Raw genomic sequence first — 6,552 nt, forward strand, 5'->3', positions numbered from 1 at the left:
AGTTACCTTGTGTGTGTGTGTGTGTGTGTGTGTAGAACTTTAAAGATTGACTCTTAGAAACTTTCAGGTATACAATACAGTACTGTTTTGTCATCCTGCTGTACATTAGATCTCCAGAAATCATTCGTTTCAAAACTGCAAATTTGTATCCTTTGACCACCTTCATCCAACCCATCCCACCTCCCTCAATCCCTGCCAACCACCAATCTCTGTTTTTATGAGTTTGGTTTTTTTTAAGACTCTACATATAAGTGAGCTCATATAGTATTTATCTTTTTCCGTCTTATTTCAGAGCATATTACCCTCAATTTTCATCCATGTTGTTGCAAATGGCATGATTTCCTTCTTTTTTATGGCTGAATAATATTCCATTATATATATCTGTATCTATCTGTCTATCTATATTACATTTTTTTTTCCCATTCATCCATTGACAGACACTTATGTTGCTTCCATACCTTGGCTATTGTGAATAACACTGCTTTGAACATGGAGTACAGATATCTCTCTGAGATAGTGATTTCATTTCCTTTGGACATGTACCCGAAAGTGGAATTTCTGGATCATATGATAGTTCTATTTTTAATTTTTTGAGGAAACTTTCTACTCTCCCATACTGCACCAGTTTACACTCCCACCAACAGTGCACAGGGGATCCCTTTTGTCCACATCTTTGCCAATACTTGTTATCTCTTGTTTTTTTGATGATAGCCATTCTAACAGGTGTGAGGTGATATCTCACTGTGGATTTGATTTGCATTTCCCTGATATTAATGATGTTGAGCACCTTTCCATGTACCTGTTGGCCATTTGTATATCTTCTTTGGGAAAATGTCTATTCAGGTCCTTTGACTATATTTAATTGGGTTATTTGGGGTTTTAGTTTTGGTTTGGGGTTTATTTTGCTAATCAGTTGTATGAACTTCTACTATATTTTGGATATTAACCCCTTATCAGATATATGGTTTGCAAATATTTCTCCCATTCTGTAGGTTGCCTTTTCATATTATTAATTATTTCTTTTGCTGTGCAGAGGCTTTTTAGTTTGATATAGTCTCACTTGTTTATTTTTGCTTTTGTTGCTTGTGCTTTAGGTGTCAAACCCAAGAAAATTATTGTCAAGACCAATGTCAAAGAGCTTACCTCCACGTTTTCTTCTAGGACTTCTGTAGTTTCAGATATTACATTTAAGTCTTAATCCATTTCAAGTTAATTTGTGTGAGTAGTGTAAGGTAGGGGTGTAGTTTCATTATTGAAGAGACTATCTTATCCTGTGAGTATTCTTAGCTCCCTTGACAAATACTGGTTGACATAAATGCATGAGTTTATTTTTGGGTTCTCAATTCTGTTCCACTGGTCTGTGTGTCTTCTTTTAATGCCAGTACCATACTGTTTTGATTACTATAGCCTTGTAATATAGTTTGAAACCTATAAGTGTTTATAAGTGTGCATCCTGCTTTTGTTCTTCTTTCTCAAGATTGCTTTGGTTATTCAGGGTCTCTCATGTGGTTCCACACAAATTTCAGGATTTCTTTTTCTATTTCTGTTTTAAAATGTCATTAAAATCTTGGTAGGGATTGCATTAAATCTGTAGATTGCTTTCAGTAGTATGGACATTTTAACAATATTAATTCTTCCAGTCCATGAACATAGAATATCTTTTTATTTGTTTGTGTCTTCAATATCTTACATCAATGTTTTATACTTTTCAGTATACAGACCTTTCACCTCTTTGGTTAAGTTTATTCCTAAGTATTTTTATTCTTTTTGATGCTATTAAATGGGATTGTTTTCTTTATTTCTTTTTCAGATAGTTTGTTGTTAGTATATAGAAATGCAACCAATTTTTGCATATTGATTAAGAAAAGAAATGAGAGTTGCTGACAGGCAAATATGGAACATTCAAAGAGAAGCAGAAAAACTAAAACTATCTTTGAAAGATGCTGCTAAGAAGGGCCAGAAGGATATCTGTGTAGTTCTGGCCAAAGAGGAGATCAGGTCAAGGAAGTCTGTGAGCAAGCTTTATGCATCCAAAGCTCACATGAATTCTTTGTTCACAGGGATGAAGAGTCCTTTGAAGATTACATAAATCCAGTTCAAATAAATAGATTATAGAATGCAGATAAAATGAATAGATTAATAAATGCAGGCATTGTCCAAAGAGATGAAGAAAGCTGGGAACATGGAGAAATGTTAGAGAACACTTTTGAAATCATAGATGATCAAGAAGAAATGGAAAAAGCAGCAGAAATGGAAATTGAAAAAATTCTGTTTGAAATTACAACAGGGGCCTTGGACAAAGCACCTAGTAAAGTGACCAATGCTGTTATGGAACCTGAATCTCCAGGAGTGACGGCCACCTCAGAAGTTGAAGGGGAGGAAGAGGCCCTGGAGGCCATGCATCCCAGCTGGCCATACTTTGTGGCTAGGGGCCACCCTGCTGGGCCTCACGCTTTTCTCATGGCTCACTTACTGTGTGTACATACACTCCTCTGATGCAGCTACTATTTTATGTATCTCTTGCACTACACCTCTGTGATGAGGCATTGCATTCTGGAGAAGATTCTCTCTGAATATCTCTTCACTGTGCAGAAGTTTTGTGATCTCAGCCAGACTGTTCTTATGAGAAGTGGTGTAATAAATGCACCATTTTTAGGAGTATAAACAGAAGTATCTTTTTAGGGGGGAAGCAAAGAAATCTGTCTTCTCACAAAGCACTTTTGAGAATAGAGTTGATTGCCTGAATGTTGAGGACTCTATATTCTTTTTGTATGTAAAACACTATATAAATAGATTTTTAATAAATTTCTGCTTTAACACTTAGAAAAAATTTTAAAGTTTTCTATGTATAAGATCATGTCATCTGCAAACAGAGAAAATTTTACTTCCTCCTTTCTGATTTGGATGCTTTTTATTTCTTTTTCTTGCCTGACTAGTCTGGGTAGGACTTCCAGTACTATATTGGATAGAAGTACTAAGGGAGGGTGCCTATGTCTTGTTCCTGACCTTAGAGAAAACCCTTTCAAACTTTCATCATTGAGTATGATGTTTGTTAGCTGTGGGCTTGTCATATATGGCCTTTATTATGTTGAGGTATGTTCCTTCTATACTCAAATTGAGAGTTTTTATTATGAAAGGATGTTGAATTTTGTCAAATGCTTTATCCACATCTATTGAGATGATCATATGATTTTTATCTTTCATTCTATTAATGTGATGTATTACATTTAATAATTTTTAAATATTGAGCCATTGTTTGAATTCCACTTGATCATGTAATGTGATCTTTTTATTGTGCTGTTCAATTCGGTTTGCTAGTATTTTGTTGAGAATTTTTACGTCTACATTTGTCAGGGATATTGGCCTGTAGTTTTTTTCATATAGTGTCCTTATCTGACTTTGGTATTAGATAATGCTAACATTGTATCATGAGTTTGGAAGTGTTCCCTCCTTTTCATTTTTTGGGGGAGAGTTTGAAAAAATGCATTAATTCTTTAAATTAATTCAAAATTCATTAATTCTTCAAATGTTTGGTAGGATTCACTAGTGAAATGATCTGGTCCTGGAATTTTCTTTGTTGGGAGGTTCTTTATTCAATCTCCTCACTCATTATTGGTCTGTTCAAATTTTCTGTTTCTTTATCATTTGGTCTCAGTAGGTTGTGAGTGTCTGGCAATTTACCTATTTCTTCCAGGTTGTCTAATTTGTTGGTGTATAATTGTTCTTTGTAGTCTCTTATGATCCTTCATATTTCTGTGATATCAGTTGTAATGTCTCCTCTTCTGTTTATAATTTTTTTGAGTCCCCTCTCTTTTTTTCTTGGTTAGTCTAACTAAAAATTTGTCAATTATGTCTTTTCAAAGAACCAACTTCTAGTTTTGTTAATTTTTCTCTTGCTTTCCTATTTTTTATTTTATTTATTTCTCCTCTAATCTTTATTATTTCATTCTTTCTGCTAACTGATCTTTTTCTCTTTTCCTAGTTCCTTGAGGTATGTTAGGTTGTTTATTTGAGATCTTTCTTTTTTTCTTAATATATGTATTTATAGTTATAAACTCTTCTCTTAGAACTGCTTTGCTGCATCCCATAAGTTTTTGTGTGTTGTGTTTCCATCTTCATTTGTTTCAAGATCTTTTTTATTCCCTTTGGATTTTTTTTGACCCATTCATTGTTCAAAAATGTGTTTTCAATTTCCACACAGTTGTGAATTTTCTAGCTTTCCTCTTGTTTTGATTGCTACTTTCATACCATTGTGGTCAGAAAAGATGCTTGATAATTTCTACCTTCTTGAATTTGTTGAAACTTGTTTTGTGGCTTAACATATACAATAAGTCCCCTACATACGAACCTTCAAGTTGTGAACTTTCAAAGATGTGAACGTGTGTTTACGTGTCCAATCATATAAGTTATTTCACATGTCTGGTGTACAGTGTTACATGCATGCATCCTCTACAAATAGTTGTGCTTTTGTGTATTTTAATGTACAGTACTGTATAGAATACAGCAGTACAGTATCTTTATTTCAAGCCCAGGATGTCTGGAAGCAAACATAAAAGCAGTGATGATGTAGCTGGTACTACTGTACTTTTCAAGGTATTATACTGTAAGATTAAAAATGTTTACTTTATTTTTTGTGTTTGTTTTTTATGTATTATTTGTGTGAAAAGTATTATAAACCTATTATAGTTCAGTACTATATATAGCTGATTGTGTTAGTTCAGTACCTAGGCTAACTTTGTTGGACTCAAACCAGTTGGACTTACGAATTTGCTCTCAGAATGGAACTCATTCATATGTAGGGGACTGACTGTAATCTATCCTAGAAAATGTTCCACATACACTTGAGAAGAATGTTGTATTCTGCTGCTGTAGGATGGAATGTTCTGTATATATCTGTTAGTTCAATTTGGTCTAGAGTGTTCAAATCTGTTATTTCCTTAGTGATTCTATGCCTGAATGATCTACCCCTATTGAGATTGGGGTATTAAAGTCCTCAAATATTATTATATTGCTGTTCATTTCTTTTAGTTCTGTTAGTACTTTCTTTATATATTTAGGTGTTCCAGTGTTGGGAGCATAAATATTTATAATTGTTTTATCATCTGGATTAGTTGATCCCTTTATCACTATAAAATGAACGTCTGTCTCTTTTGACCATTTTTAGATTAAAGTCTATTTTGTGTCACATAAGTGTAGCTATCCCTGCTTTCTTTTGGTTAACATTGCTTGAAATATCTTTTTCCATCCCTTCATTCTTTGTATATGTATAGCTTTAAAACTAAATTTCTTGTATGCAGCATATCATTGGATCTTATTTTTTAATCCATTCAGCTATTCTGTATCTTTTGATTGAAAGATTTAATCCATTTACATTTAAAGTAATTATTGATAGGTAATGACTCACTATTGCCATTTTGCTAATTATTTTCTGACTCTTATAGATCCTTTGTTCCTTGATTTCTCTTTTGCTGTCTTCCTTTGTGGCTTGATGAATTTTTGTGGTGGTATGTTTTGGCTCCTTTATCATAATCATGTGTATCTACTACAAGTTTTTCCTTTGTGGTTACCATGATGCTTACATAAAGAATCTTATAGTTATTACACCCTGTGTAAGCTGGTAATAACTTACTTTTGATAACTTACAGAAACTATAATTTTAGTTCTCCCCCACTTACATTTTAGGTTATTGATGTTATACTTTACATCTTTTTAATACTATGTATCCTGTAACAAATTTCAGTGGGGAACTTCAGCCTTACCCCCAGGTTCTGGGATTTTCACAATGGTGTGTTATCTATGCATGGTTTTTATTTGGTCTTGTGAGGGGAACTGAAGTTTGGAATGACGTATGTCATCATCTTGATGACATTACCTCTGGATATTTTGTTTTCATTTTCTCCCTTCTTCTACTTTACTGTCTTTCTTTGCTCATTGCCTCCTCTTACAAAATGAGAGGTGAATCATTTTTAATAAAGGGCCACAGGAAGAAAGCATTTCAGTCCCCTTTTTCTCAGTGCTAGTGATATATTTGAACTAGCCAGGGTCATTTGTGGTGAGTAAAAAAGAAATATAGTGAAAGGCTGAGTATAATCACAAGTAAAGCATGTGGATTCACCTAGGTAAGGTAATATGTGGTGCTGGGATTGGAATTTAGATCATCAGGAATGAATCTGGCCCTATGCCAGCTCCAGACAAGCTAGAGTGGTCAATCCAATCTAAATCTCCTTCTAGGCTGGATAGTAAGATCACAAAGGACTGTAAGTAATGGTGGGTATTTATGGCCACATTGAATTCAATATTTATTAAATGTTTCTTGAAGAGAAGATACATGCTAAGCCAAAAGAGGTAGAAGAGGTCATAGTCAACATTAAGGGAAAATGAAACAGAGCGAAATCAAAACAAAACAAAAGAAAACAAAACAAAAAAGTCCCACAAACCCATAAAAGGGAACCATTTTCTCTTTTAGCACAGAATAAGCTCTCAGTTAAAGGAAGGTTATGATTATTGTGTGGTAAATACCAAGTGTTGCATTTTAGATCACTTTATTCTGGA

The 6,552-nt window shown here is 33.9% G+C and overlaps 1 pseudogene; it reads left to right on the plus strand.

Moving 5' to 3' along the window:
* Positions 1 to 489: 489 nt before the first annotated feature.
* On the plus strand, positions 490 to 2,496 carry LOC137209412 (charged multivesicular body protein 3 pseudogene; annotated as a pseudogene).
* The last annotated feature ends 4,056 nt before the right edge of the window (positions 2,497 to 6,552 follow it).

Source organism: Pseudorca crassidens, chromosome 2 (assembly GCF_039906515.1).
Source record: "Pseudorca crassidens isolate mPseCra1 chromosome 2, mPseCra1.hap1, whole genome shotgun sequence".
NCBI lineage: Eukaryota > Metazoa > Chordata > Mammalia > Artiodactyla > Delphinidae > Pseudorca > Pseudorca crassidens.